Below are 15373 nucleotides of genomic sequence, written 5' to 3' on the forward strand. Positions count from 1 at the left end.
CAATCAAAGTAAGGGAGGCTGTTTGAGAGATTGTTCAATTTTGTATGTGTATAAATACATGAACACCTACAAACGTAGCAGTGAACATACACAAAATATGATTGAACCCCCCCCCCCCCCTCCCGAAACGGCTTTCTGGCTACTCTACCACAGGACGCCTTGAATTATGACACGCTCAGCGCCGGCATTGGCTGGGCCTTGATGGCATGGATACTTATGTCTATTGTGCAAACGCTATATCGCGATACTATTCTTAATCCTAATCTAAAGATGCCCGTCGTTTTGAATTCGGCTTCCTAGCCTGAGCTATACGTAGGAGCATTGTGACGAAGCCGCCTTCCTTTTGTACCAGTGTACTGTTCCGGTGAGACTCAAAGCGATCATAACATCGAGAATTTTACGTACCAAAACCACAATATGGAGCCCTCTGGCTGGATGTACTCCTTGTCTTCCTTAATTTTCCTCCCAACTAGGGCTGTAATAATGTGTAAATAAATAAATAAATGCTATTGTGAAGCACGCCGTTGTCGAGGGCTTCTGAAATTTCGGCCTCCTGGTGCTCCTTGACGCGGGTCTCGAGCATTTTACCTCAGTTGTAATGCTCCCGCCGTGGCCGGAATCGAACCCACGACCTTCCGGTCACCACCCGAACACCCTAACGCCGTCATACCAGCGGAGTTCGAGGAATGTAATTTTTTTCTCTCATCTGCGTTATTAAACCCAATGATGTTGCTAGTTTGACACAGGAGTTAGCCAAAAAAAAAAGCAGAGAAAAACAAACAGGTTGTTTGGTTAAATCATAGTGGACCGCGAAAGCTATCTGCTTTGTTTTTGTTTTGCTTTTACTTCTCAGCTGACGTGTTGCTGCTCTCATTGAATTTCCTAAAATCAACCGGAGGGGACTCTGGCGTATACGATCGTTGAGCCACCGTGGGAATGATGGGTAGTACACGAATTGGCTTAGTCTTCGAGCTTGCGGCTTCGAGCGCACTTGTGGCTTCGTTTATCGTTGTGCTTGCGCGTTTGTTTTTGGATTAAAGATCGATTCATTGTGAACTTCTCGAGCCAATTTGAATTCGTCAGACTAAAAGGCTAATGTGCATGTTGAAGTGGAATTGCCGAACATTTGTTGACTTTGATCTTGTAACAAACCGGCTCCCGCTCCAGGCCACCGAAGCCAAACGTAGCCTGAAAGACGAAGATTACACAAATTTCTGTACTATACCAACATTCCCATGCTGACTGAAGCTCCGCGCGTTGCCGCTGCCGTAGACACTGTAGCGCCAGAGTTCCCTGCAGTAAGCATGGTAGTGTACTCTATAGATTCCGCCATGCCAGATATTATTATTATTATTATTATTATTTAAACGCTCATGATTAAGCGAAGCTAAGTCCTAAGGTTCATGATTTTCACGTTCAAGTTGCATACTATATATTATAAAGGCCGGGCGGACGAACGGACGGACGGACGCATGGACGAATATATGGATGTATGGACAGATTCACGGGCGGAGAGATGTACGGACAGAGTACGGACTATTTAAAACCTGTATGCACACTATGAACGCTCTATGTACGGTTAATGCAACACCTCTGTTCGGTCATGGCGGTAAGCTATAGGACAACGGCGTCAACGGACATCGTGAAAGCCTATGGAGCTTCGCTCCTAAAAACGGGAACCCGCATGCAAGTTACATCCGCTGTTATGGTCCAGTCCAGGTCACGGAGGGAGGACGTTATTTTTTTTTAGTCATTTTTGCTGCTGGGTAACACGTTTCTAACACGACGGAAGAAACGCGTTTGTTTTACACCCGCGCCGTCTCTGAGTGTGATCCATTTTTGAGAAGAATTGTTACGGCATGTCCAAGTGCTGGGCACCTTCTGTCGTGCACGTCAGCGGCAATCGTACGGGACGTAGTTTATGGGCAGGCTTGCCGTGTGTGTATTTCGGCATAACTCGCAATCAACCGGACCGGATACTTCCGAGACGTGGGTGCGCCCTTGACCACTTGCTCCGTTCGGTGACCGAACGAACGACTGGCGTCACTGCAACAAAACACCTGCCTTCGCACGCGGTCTTCGCTCTTGTCGAGGTCGACGTGAGAAGTTAAATAAAACAAAAGGAAAGTAAAAGAAGGAAAGACCAGCGACGGAGGTGCACGAGAGGAGGAAAGATTGCGTCTTGCCCAAATGGCTTTCGGGATGCAATATTTGGAGCAGCAGGTTTAATTTTCCGCGGCCGCTCACACTGCGTTCAAGGGCAGCACGACAAGGCAACGTACAGGGGTGCATCGGGTGGGGTCACGCGTCTTTTGAATGAGAATGAAAAAAGCACTTGACGAATTGCTGCGCTATAGGAGCGTGGGATGGCGTTCGCGGAGGTGCGATCTCCCGCCGTGCTCCCCACTCCCTGCCATCCTTCTCCACACTCCCCATTTTCTCGCGCGCATTAACAAAGAGTGAAAGAAAAAAAGAACAGCCCTATACAGGCACGATGAGACAGGACGCGATGATGGTCATGGCTCTCCGTCTTGCGCGCTTCATATATCTCACCAAGCACGCCCCGCTCAGCAAAGCGCCATGCCCCCACGATGCGGCGATGCATGTGCACGTATGTATACGAAGTTCATATATTTTCCAGGCGCCGTCAACCACGCCTACATGCGGCAGGTGACCAATCCGTCGTCCGTCCGTGTGGGAGAGCTCAGTGGCGGCCATGTTGCGCGGAGGTGGCGTTTGCGATGTGTTCCATTCCTACACGTATCAGACGGCACTGTATGCACCCTCGTCCGTTGAACATGGAGCGGAGCATACGGCAGACCTACGGCTTTCACCCCGTATGTAGTGGAACAGGTGGCACTGTGCAACCTCGTATTATACACGTATAATAGAACAGGCAACATCGTGTAGCCTCTTCTGTTTCACACATATCTAGTTCGTCTGTGCCACGCATAATAAAACAGGTATCTTCTTTTTCGTAAGTATTTAGACGTCTGTACCACGTGTAAAGGAACATGAATGTTTTGTTGCACGAATGTTTAGCACGTCTGCAGCACGTACAATGAAAGAGTCAAACCAGTACAGTCTCTTTTGTATTTCACGGGTATCTAGTTCGTCTGCACCACGTATAATAAAACGGGAATCTTCTCTTTAACGTATATTTCGTACGTCTGCCCCACGTATAATAAAACAGGCATCTTCTGTTGCACAAATTGTTAGTACGTTTCTACTACTACGTATACTGCAACAGTCGACACCACGCAGACCCGCCTGTTTCGCTTATTATGAAACATAGTATTTTTACATTACATACACGTGCGTCTGTTCCACGTATATTGGAACAGATGCGCACAACGCGTAGTGTATACACCGACGTCTGGAAGACGGAGTGCTCTTTATGCATGCGGCTGCACAGTGACGGCGCCTGCATGCTGCCAGGGACTATAGCTGCGGGACGTCGCACCTCTAAACGAATTCCGTGGAAGGCGCAGGTGTCACATGGAGGTGAAGTATTGAGAATGACCTTTCGACCTTCGCGTTCACGCCAGGACGTTTCTCGTCTGCCCACCGCGGTGCTGTTGCTAGAAATGCGTATTGCAGCTTCTGGCTTTGTCGCCATCCGTGGAAGTTGTGGGGCAGTTATTCTCTCCGGCTTTGCAAGGACTCTGCGTGTTTGTCCAGGTGAAGTCTAAGTAGCTTCGAAGCGAATGACAGAAAGCGCAAGATGGAAGGCTCGCTATATAGACTCGGTTGTCAGTTATACACGCCCAAGCGAAGCCACTGAACTTTGCAAGGGTCAAGATGGCGACTCAACGGTGTTGTTTTTGAACGACCACTGCTGCGGACGAGTTGTATACGAACAACATGAGAATATTGGACCGAAGACTGTGACATGAAATCTTTTAACTGCAATATGATAAGAAATGTTTAAACTGTTAATAATATAACAGTAAAATGCGCACACACTAGCAAACGTCGTCACATTATGAGCTATATGCTTTTGAAAAAGTTGTCTGTTCATCCTGAGGCCATAGTGCAAAAAAAAGGGTCTTGAAAAACAATAAAACTGTGACTCGAACAGCAAAATAAACAGGCAACGAGAAGCGCATGCAGTAAACTAAAACAAAGGAAATTAGGTGGCAATGAACAATCAGCTTGCAACAGCATGTTCGTGAGCGCGAGTTTATGTGCAGGTCATCATTTATACAGCATCTCAGCGACGGATCACGACGTAAGTGCTGTCGTGATCCCAGCGCTGATCACCAGTTGTTGTGGCTCGGTGAGCTGTGGTAGCGTGGTGTAGCTTCGGGTTGAGGAAACGACCGCTTACAAGATGGGGATATGAAAAAACAAACAGGTTTATGGCACTATTTACAAATATTTACAGCATGGGGTTAAGAGTTCACAAACCACGAGCGTGGTGGTTAAACCTTTACTTGGTTCAGAGCTTCACAAACTACGAACGTGGTGGTTGAACCTTTCCTTGGTTCAGAGCTTCACAAACTACGAACGTGGTGGTTGCAGTGGTGGTAACTTTTGGGGGGCCTAAGTCGCCAGAACGCTTCCTAAAAGTCGTCAATTTCAGCCAAAAGTCGCTAAGTGATGATGATGATGACGTTTTTCCTGAGTTTTTAGTTTTCGACTGGATAAAGCACGTTAAGGGATTATTTTTAAACAATGATTTAAATAAATTTCTGCTGTGGTGAATAAAGTGAACAGTCAAAATAAAATAATCATTTCTAGTGTCGGACTGCGCTGTTCAGTTTTGGTCTGGACAAGCAACTCTGGGTCTGCCGGGAGACGTGGATTGCGCGGAATAAACTTCTAGGTCTGAACCACAGATCGGAACATGGAGGAAGGAAAGACAGGAGGGAGCGTTGCGCAACTCGATTGAAGCCCACCAAGTCGGCCCAACAAGTGACCAAAACGTCAGCGCTCGCGGTAGGTTTTAGTTCTCTCGGCGCTGTTACGTCTTTGAAACACCTCCGTGAGCCGGCCAGTCTGCGCCGAACCAGTTCATTTCGATTAAAAGCTACCGGGCGCCGTATTTCGAGGTATCGGCAAGTCTCGTTTATTGCGTGATCTCACGGCAAAAGGGCCGACTTTGTTGGCTTCAAAACGGGTTGGCTTGCCAAGGCTGGGTGCGTGACGTCATGCTCCCTCCTGTTATTTCCTTCCCCCATGATCTAGCCACCATACCCATGGGTCGGAACCCAGCGCAGCACTCTGCCGGAAATTAAGTTTTCTCTCTCTCTCTCTCCGCGAAGCAGGGGAACGCGTGGTGTGCATAAATTTTGTGCATGCACGCCACGCACGCTTTTTCTGCCTCATGAAGGTACTGCAATTCCACCAAAGAGCCCATACTTCGTCAATTAGCTTTCAACAATAACCTACTGCGTGCACAGCTGCTATCTAACGTTTGATGTAATATGTTACTACAATGCTAGGAACGAGTGAAACCTAAAATTATTTTATTGGACACATTGCACTCAAGAAGATCGTTTGACCAAGTATCGTCTCGTAGGGAAGAAGCATGAAGAACAAGCAAATTGAAACAGTGCCGGCCAAGATGACAAGATTTAAAACATCTGAAATGTTTTAAATATTTTCATTTTGGCCGGCGCTCTTTCATTTCGATCGTTCTTCACATTTCACTCAAGTCACTAAAGTCTATATGTCAAGCAATAGTTCCACCTCACCAGTCCACACCTCCTCGTCTGCAGACTCTCCACTGCTTTGCGCACGTGCACTACTTCTTGGCGCGAACGCTGAGGAGTACGCTTGCATGGTTCCAACTTTTCTTGTCACTGTGTCAGGCAGGTCATAGGTGTGGCAGCACTTTCCAAGACGGCGAAGTCCGCTACGAACACTTAAGACCGCATTTGTGCTGGCAGTGCTGAGAGAATTTCTGAGTTTTGTCTTAACCACGCTTAGTTGGCTAAAAACTCTTTCCACTTCTGCGTTTGAGTGCGGCAAGGAGAGCACATCAACTGCGAGCTGCGCGACCTCGTGAAACGGGTTCGAGCCAGCTGCATCACGGTACGCAGTGGCCTCGGACCAAAATGCAATGGTGTCGGTGGTGTTGGCCCAGCCCACCAGGGTCAGCTTCTTCCACTGCGCGTTCACGAGATCTATCTCGTTTGGTTGAACACCGAAATGTTCCGCCAGCTCCGTGATAGGCTCCTTGAGTACTCGCAAGCATGCTCCCACAGACAGCCGTGCCATGCCCTGCAATATCTTGAAGTTCGATGGCAGACGTTGCCGGAGCTCATTTGACAGCTTTACTGTGAAATTAACGCATCGCTGGCGCACAAAGTCAACTTCAGGACCAGCTGGTAGCGTGCTCGCCAGTTTCTCGAACTCGTATCCCAGGTATGGCTTGGGGTCCAGGTGACCATCGATAGGCTGGCGCAGCGGATCTATCTTCGCCGTTGGAATGAGCACTTTGCTGCAAACCATCTTAATTAGGAGCGTGAGGTCTTCAAGAAGCTTTGCGGGATCCGCGTCGTTCCTCTCGTAGGCCTTGTTTGTACGCTGAACTTCTCGTAGCATTGGTCGAAGGTAGAGTAGATAAAGCTTATTCAGCGGATCAGAGTACATCTGATACAGGAGCTCTGCGGTGTAGCATCCTTCCGTTGATCTGGCTTGTTCGAAATGTTTCAGCAACATGTCCCATTGATCGAGGACTCTGACGACCGCTGGCTCCAACGATATCCATCTGGTATCGCACACCCTTGGAATTGATAGTGGTTCTTCCCCATCGCAGAGGCTACGGTAAAGTTGACTGTACGCGGCTTTACGCTTTGAAGAATGGGAAAACCACATGTGGGTTTCGCGCACCAAGAAGTCCACATTCCTGGGAAGCGTTCCCTGAACAGCGTGGGAAAGTGCGAGTTGCAAAGAATGGCAAATACACCTTACCATTATCAAGTTCGGGAGTTGCCACTCACGCTTAATTGTCTCGAAAATACCGTTGTTGACACCCGTATTCACCGAGGCGTTGTCAACTCCAATGCCGAGGAGACGCTTCTTGTCAAGTCCCATACGCGTGAGGAGGTTTTCCAATGCCCTGACGATTGTCACAGCTGTGCCATCGTCCAATTCGATAAGCGCAAGAAACGTCGTCACAATGCTCTTCCGAGCAGCACTGAAGTATCGCACCACCACACCCAGTAACTTAGTGATCGAAATATCTGTACCCTCGTCGATTATCAGGCTGTATTTTGAGTCACCGATGTCAGCCACCAAGAGATCCACGAAATGCGGAGATAACACATTCACTATGATCTTCGTGCATTTGCGCCGGTGCATGCGCATGCCTGCTGCACTTTTGCTGTCCATGAACTGTTTCTTGCAGAGTTCTGTCAGGTGGTCAGCGGTGAGGAATGCAGTGTGCTCGCATATAAACAGACAAAGAGCTGCTTCACTTCTGCCGCAGGAAGACTCAGTTGCGGCTGAATACTGCAGTTTCTTCTGCCGAGAAGAACTGGAGTATGGTTCAGATGACTTCTTGTGCTTGGTGGTGGCGGCATGCTTCTTGATATCGCACAGCTTCGCGTAGAATTCGCTCATGCAGTAGGCGCATGATGCTTTTGTTCTTTCGCTCTCCACAGGACGTAGCCAGCCTTTAAACTCGGGCAGTGATTCCCAACTTTTTCGATAATGCTGCTCATACTTTGGAGGCATGATTAAGCTAGAGCGAGCGAGTCGGCACGCTACACCTAGTCCTTGAGTGTACTGGAAATAGAGATGTGTCGCTCAGGAGTGAACGAAATCTTTTGAGCGGCTGTTTTTTCTACAGAACGAGTGATCTGCGGCTCAGTGAGCCATGGTGAAGCAACGCTACCACGTGTTGTAGGTTGAACCGGTTGAACCACTTCGTTTGAGTTCGTGTTCTCTGAAGGGGTACGCTGGGTAGACCCCCGCAGAATCGGCCATGAACATGCCCGGATTTCAGAACCCGAGGAGCGAGAGGGATGGTGTGAGAGATAGGCTTGCCGATGCTCGCGGAAGCACGTGGCGCACAAGTGCGCATTCAGAACTTTTAGCATGGGTATGGTGGCTAGCCACCATAGCATGGGTGTGCATTAGCGAGGGGGGGGGGGAGACATCCAGGCTCCAGCAGTGACGAGCGCAGGCATCGTTTCTTTCGAGCTGCCTGCATAGACAAGGTATTCGAAATTCCAGGAGGAAGGGGCAAAGGCCAGCTTTCCTGTAGCTTCCTCTCCATCCTTGTATTTTCAACGAAGCGAAAAAAAGCGCTTGGTCCGTCTCTTTCACTGTCCGGTGTTCCGCGCAGTTTTTTTTTTTCGCTTCGTCGATCATGTACCAACCAGCCCAAAACAGCCAGGTGGCCACATTGCACGCACGCTAAAGATCGCAGCGGCTCAAGAAGCTCGATCCTGTGTGCCCTGGCCTCATTTTTGAAGCTCGTTCCGAGCATTCCCCAGTTCTCATTAGTTTCCTAATATTCTATGTCTGTTTTAAAGGACCCCTGACACAAAATTTGGAAGCTTGGTGTGCTTGCGACGTTTGAGACTCTTGCATGCACTTCTTAACGATTATTAGGGGTGAGTGCTGCCTGTAAAATATTTCAACTTGGTTTTAAAGCGAAGGTGTGTGCTCATCCGAGTATTCCGGTAAAATCGACATTTTTTGTGGTTTTACGTAGACAAAGGCTCCCCTTGCGTGGTTGCAGAGGTCAAGCAAGTATTGTGGGCATCGGAGATTCCGAGAACGTTTTCGGGGTGAGTACAATTCGCCGACTGGCTCCCGGCGAGGACTATTGTTCGTCACCCCTCTCGCTCTGTTGTCGGGCTGCTCTAAGGTGGTTTTCGCTGCTTACGCCAGGAATGCTCTTCTTTTTCCTGAGGGGAACACGCTCAACGCACCCACATCGTTCTATTCTTCCCCACTCTCGGGTCACCCTATTTGGAAACCGCACGTTCAGCGTCACCGAAGCTTGAGCGCATGTAGTCTCAGGCACTGCCCCGCTGTGCGGCGCTAGTTTCTTATGGTATCTAGGCGGGCGTTTTGAACTGAAACAAAATCGTCCTCAATTAACGATGCTAGCATCAATTATACGATGCGTTAGAACATTTACGATTGAATTTTGGCATTACTAGACGCAAAGCTACGGATTACTGTAAAAAAATGTCGAAAACAAAACTTTTCCTGTCAGTAGTCCTTTAAACATTCAATTTCAACTTTTCAAAGTCTCCAAAAAAGTCGCTAAGACTCCAAAGTGATAAAATTGTCGCTAGCACGACTGAAAAGGCGCTAAATTTAGCGACTTTCTCGCTAAGTTACCACCACTGGGTGGTTGAACCTTTCCTTGGTTCAGAGCGACGTCCTGCACTCTGCGGCGCCGTTATAAGCCCTGTCGGGCTCCTCCTTCTTCAGTCGAACACCAATCACATACACACAACAGGTGAGGGGTACGAGCAGGCACGGCGCACGTGAACAGCCAATTTCGAGTCAAGATCACTGCACTTAAAGGTGGCGCCAGAGAGTCTCTTGCTCGTCGTGTATGTCGCTGGTCGAGGGGTTCCAAGCTTCGGACAGCAGACATCAAACGGTCCGCCAATCTGTCCGCTCAATTAGCAGGGCACTTTGTGGCGGCGGTCGCCGTTTCTTCAAAGGAATACGCTCTTTGTTGTCCCCTCCGGAACGGCTTACAGCTTCGTGGCGACAGGACGTCTCATCCGCCGGCTAGCAGGGACAATAGCTGGCGAGCATAGACATTCGGCGAGTCGGCTACTTGTTTGGGGATTAAAAGAGCGCCGCTCCCCCGTCATCTCTGGACGCTGGTTCCGAGAAAACTGGAGTTCCAGGCGTGGGAACGCGGCCCGGCTACGCTTCTCAGCGACAGCATGGCGCCTGCTGACGCCGGTCATAACAGCTTCCCCCTCGCCAGATGAGTCACGGAGGGCAGCGGTCAACACTGCTGCTCGCAGGGACGACGAAAGGGTCCGTAGTCGAATCCCAAGAACTCGCCTTCGCTTGTGCTTTGGTCTGAGTAAAGGCCGAATCTTCGACACCGTTTCTGCAACTGGACCACATGCACAAGCAAGCACTCGGCCCCCTTCGAACAAACCAAGCCAAAAGAGGGATGACAAACCAATTTTAATTACTAGCTTTAACAAAAGCTCACTCTCAGAACTCTCAGGACTCACTTGAGCTGAAAAACCAGACGTGCTACCTTACAAATTTACATAATAAGATGCACGACAAAAAAAAACTAAAATATCAATCTTGATACACCAAGAGCACTCCAGAAAGGTTTAGAAAGAGCGACGGAGCACGCCAGCGTTTCCATTCAATTTGCCCTTTTCCTAATGCCAAAATGATATTTTCGAAGAATCAAGCTCCGCCTCACAAGGTGACTGTTCTTCGATGTCATGGTTTGCAGCCAAGGGGACAATGGCCTGTATCTACTTTAAATTTAGCCCTCCCCTGAGATAACACTGCCACTGATGAATGCTCTACACAATGCAGGCGCACTCCTTTCCTGAAGCGCAGTACGTTATCTCACGAGAGCCCAAACTCTGGCTCAAGTAGAACGCATCATACTCGTTGCCACTGTCGTCGAGACATATAACGGCAGACTCTTTCTTTTTGTCGCTGACTACTTACACGGCCCTGTCCTGCTGAGAGCATCAGTCAGGAACTCGGATTCAGTGAGCGCTAATTTTGTCCGAACGTCCGTCTTTGTTTACGGCCGCCCGTAATTGTCTACCACTGAGACATAAAGTTCACCAGCCTCCCGAAAGCTTAACCAAAGCTTTGACCTAACGGGCTACCTCAACGGTTAGGGAAAGCTTAAATGATCCGTTTATATGATCTCTAGATCAATCATTCTTCAAAGAAGACAAGAACAAAAAGTGACAAACACTGCCTTCTAGCAGGTTAGTTTGGTTAGTTACCTGCCTTTGCTAACACCTTTGATTAAAAAACACTGAGTTCTTCTGAGCGCTTTCAATTATTCTCATTCTTACGGCGCTGCGAAATTCATGGCACTACTAACCAAAAGCTTAATCCTTAACAATTTGTCCAATTGCTCATCCTTACTTTATGTTGTAATTCTCTGTGTACAACACAAAAATAATCCTAGGTAAAAATACCTAAAAAGCAATTGCACAGGTTTTATGCCAAAACCGTGCACCAAGATTCTCAATGCGCGCAACGGCAACTCTACCGTGTCGCGCCAAGGTTAATCGATTAATGAAATCATTCGGTTTATGTTAATATCTTCTTCCTTAAATGCCAATTCACGCCATATCCACATGACAGTGAAGGCATGCGACATAACACTAAACCTATAAGCACTAGAAAAATAACACATTTTCTTGGTTTTTACCTTTACGGTATATTCGTACAAATGATTAATGGACTTCAATTTTCAGCCTTTAGTTCGGCGGTTTCCCTTTTCAAAAATTTACTCCGCATCATGTGACTTAGAAACTTAAACAGACCAATATGCATCTCCAATTCAATAATCAGTAGCCATACTTAACACGCACGTGCAACCATTGTTAAAACTGACCGCCCCCTTTTCTCAACTAGATTCCTCTGAATCGCACACGATGGGGTCGCGGTCCCGGCGGTTTTCGAGCACGACAGAGACTACAAAATGCGCAAACTCTAAGCAGTGCACTGCCGTCACGCCTCATTTTCCACTTTGGCCTGTTCCCCTCAGGAATTTGAAAGGGACGCGAGGAGCAGGGGTAAAACCTGTGCCGTTTCTCTTTTGTGTTCTCCCCTACGCGGTATTTAGCCACTCTGTGCTTTCGACTTTGATCCACCGGGCAAGGCCGCTTTCCCGAAGTCGTCGAATGCAACCGCGTTTTTCGTTGGGGTAATGCACCTCGTTTCCCCTCTCTACACCTGGCTCGCCGCTTGTACCTCTCTGAACAGCCCCATTGACGTTTCCTTAAACGGATTAGTGGCCTACCCTTTCGTCTTTCGCGGGGCGGTGTAGGACTAGTCCTATGCTTAGGCAGTGCCGAACGCTTTCGCTTCTTCCTTTTTCTGCGATGTTTGCAAACCAGCTCGGTATTATCGCTGCACTGCTGAAGCGTAGCGCTCTCGCTCTCATCAGCCACTGCGCTAACCATGCCTAAATTTGACAATGTCGAAAGGTCCCCCTGAGGCACGAAGAAGGTTTCCCGCCTCTTACTGGGCCCATTAGGGCTGCTGGCACCCTCTTCATCCACGCAAGGAGCGTCTTTCGACATCGTCCCCACCTGCGGACTGGCCACGGCCTCGTTCTCTACATCATTTACATGGATGCATTCGAGAATTTGCGGGCCATTTTCTGGCGCGATCACTGTTTCTTGCGCTTCATGACGCGCCTCAATTTCTGGCGCTTTGCGACGCGCCTCGCTTTCAGACTCCGGGGCGAGTCTTTCTTTCTTTTTGCTAATAGAAGTTCCAAATCTTCTGATTAGCTCTGCTTTCACAACTTCGTAGTTGTTCGCGTGCTGCTCACTGAGTCGCGCAACAACATCCGCTGCCTCGCAGGGCAGAACCGTGCGTAGCTTCTGAGACCAGGTGTCTCGCTCACACTTCAGTTCGCTACACTTCCGTTCAAAGAGTCTAAGATACAGGCCCATATCCCATGATACCTCATATGGCTGCATGTACCTAGACATCTCGAACTCTGCCTCATTTTCGAGTACTCCTTGCTGGCGTCCCAACCTCATACTCAACTCATAGTCTTGTTTGAAAAACTTTAGCTTGAGGCTTTCTCTTTCGTCTTCACTCTTTCCTTCCATCTGAGCTGCTCTTAGTTTTCTTTCGATGATGAGGTCCCATTCTTCACTTAGTTCCTCATCATCAGCCCCCAAATCATTAATCGCTTGAATGATTATGGGTTTTCGTGCCAAACCCTTTGTATCGATCCCCAATTCCTCACACAACAGCAACAAGTCTGACTTCTGCAGCTCCCGTAAGTCCATGATCGTACTGAGTGCTCGCTACTTCCAAAAACAACTTTCCGAAACGGCGAAACTGAGTCTTTCGGCAAAGTTAACTACCAGTTCTAAAATTTACCCTCTTTTAGAACCTGGTTCACTCAAAGGAAAAGCCAAGCACTCACCCATACGTGATCCATGTCTCGAGCCAGCTGCTTCTCCTGGGCCGACTGTTGTTGTCACTTGTAGCTTCGAATCCGACCGTGGCCACCAGTTGTTGTGGATCCAGGGGTTCTGTGTCGTATCTCACCGCTGCCAACCAGTTGTCGTGATCCCACCGCTGATCACCAGTTGTTGTGGCTCGGTGAGCTGTGGTAGCGTGGTGTAGCTTCGGGTTGAGGAAACGACCGCTTACAAGATGGGGATATGAAAAAACAAACAGGTTTATGGCACTATTTACAAATATTTACAGCATGGGGTTAAGAGTTCACAAACCACGAGCGTGGTGGTTAAACCTTTACTTGGTTCAGAGCTTCACAAACTACGAACGTGGTGGTTGAACCTTTCCTTGGTTCAGAGCTTCACAAACTACGAACGTGGTGGTTGAACCTTTCCTTGGTTCAGAGCGACGTCCTGCACTCTGCGGCGCCGTTATAAGCCCTGTCGGGCTCCTCCTTCTTCAGTCGAACACCAATCACATACACACAACAGGTGAGGGGTACGAGCAGGCACGGCGCACGTGAACAGCCAATTTCGAGTCAAGATCACTGCACTTAAAGGTGGCGCCAGAGAGTCTCTTGCTCGTCGTGTATGTCGCTGGTCGAGGGGTTCCAAGCTTCGGACAGCAGACATCAAACGGTCCGCCAATCTGTCCGCTCAATTAGCAGGGCACTTTGTGGCGGCGGTCGCCGTTTCTTCAAAGGAATACGCTCTTTGTTGTCCCCTCCGGAACGGCTTACAGCTTCGTGGCGACAGGACGTCTCATCCGCCGGCTAGCAGGGACAATAGCTGGCGAGCATAGACATTCGGCGAGTCGGCTACTTGTTTGGGGATTAAAAGAGCGCCGCTCCCCCGTCATCTCTGGACGCTGGTTCCGAGAAAACTGGAGTTCCAGGCGTGGGAACGCGGCCCGGCTACGCTTCTCAGCGACAGCATGGCGCCTGCTGACGCCGGTCATAACAGTGCACCCATCAACTGCGTGAGTACAAGAAAGAGGGACCGAGAGAAGAAAAAGATTTGATCGATTGATTGATTGATTGGTTGATTGATATGTGGGGTTTAACGTCCCAAACCATCATATGATTATGAGAGACGCCGTAGTGGAGGGCTCCGGAAATTTAGACCACCTGGGGTTCTTTAACGTGCACCCAAATCTGAGCACACGGGCCTACAACATTTCCGCCTCCATCGGAAATGCAGCCGCCGCAGCCGGGATTCGAACCCGCGCCCTGCGGGTCAGCAGCCGAGTACCTTAGCCACTAGACCACCGCGGCGGGGCTAGCGGGAGGAGTCTCTATAACGAATATAGTGTGTAGTATAGCGTAATGATGAAGCGGTGCCAGCAAAAAATTATACCTTTTGAGCCGTGGGCTGCCTCAGTTTGCACGCAGGCCTATAGATGTATTCCAGTCCAGGATAATGAGCATTTGGCGCCGACTCGCTAAACAATGTCCTGTCTTTCTGCAACGAGTCAGTCGGACGGCCTCACTCATGAGTCAAGCATTCGTGCAAACTCAACGCGGCGCAGGCGGCTCGAACCCTTGTTTAGACACGCGGCCAACGTGAGCATAAACAAGTGAGCCGCAAAGTCGACGCGTTTGTCGACGGCAGTCGCGGCTCAAACGAGACCACACGCGGTTACGTAACGAAAAGAATGCGAAACCATGCCACGCACCGAGCGTTTGGCGGCGTGGAGCTGTGTAGCAACAGCGCTGTGGGTGTCACGTTTTCAACCGTTCCATGTGGGACGCTTGCTCCATTAAGTACGTGGTTATATACGAGCAAAACAATTTGTGAGTTGTAATGCCCACAATATTCGTTGCTCAGCGATGACGTGGTGTGTAACTCAGATGTAACGTCATGCCTCACACAGCATGGAAGTGGTCTCCGTTATTTTTCGTCCATGTGCACTGGCAAGTTCTATTAGTATACGCCTTGCGTATGCATGTGTGGTTTCTTCCTTTGTGCACCTGCATGGTCGTTGTTACTTTTATTTATACTTTTTTTGCGCGAATACCATTCACAACGGCATGCCGACTCGCACAACGTTCTGTTCTTCTACATCTTGCCATATAATCTTTCGTGATTACATCTTCAAGGGAAGCTTGCTATTGGTTTTATATCTCGATAAAGGTTGTGGTGGCATATTACTCGAAAATGTGCGGCGAGGGTGTACAAATGCAGGCATCGAAGATGTGCTTGTTTTGTGAATAATTGCATGCGCCATTTTTTTTTTTCAA

The 15373-nt window shown here is 48.9% G+C and overlaps 1 long non-coding RNA gene across 1 annotated transcript; it reads left to right on the forward strand.

Moving 5' to 3' along the window:
- Nucleotides 1-4526: 4526 nt before the first annotated feature.
- LOC142817772 (uncharacterized) lies at nucleotides 4527-9284 on the forward strand. The gene is made up of 2 exons (XR_012895346.1): nucleotides 4527-4941; nucleotides 8672-9284. It is a non-coding gene; the product is annotated as an uncharacterized LOC142817772 (long non-coding RNA).
- Nucleotides 9285-15373: the final 6089 nt, after the last annotated feature.

Source organism: Rhipicephalus microplus, chromosome 5, assembly GCF_043290135.1.
Source record: "Rhipicephalus microplus isolate Deutch F79 chromosome 5, USDA_Rmic, whole genome shotgun sequence".
NCBI lineage: Eukaryota > Metazoa > Arthropoda > Arachnida > Ixodida > Ixodidae > Rhipicephalus > Rhipicephalus microplus.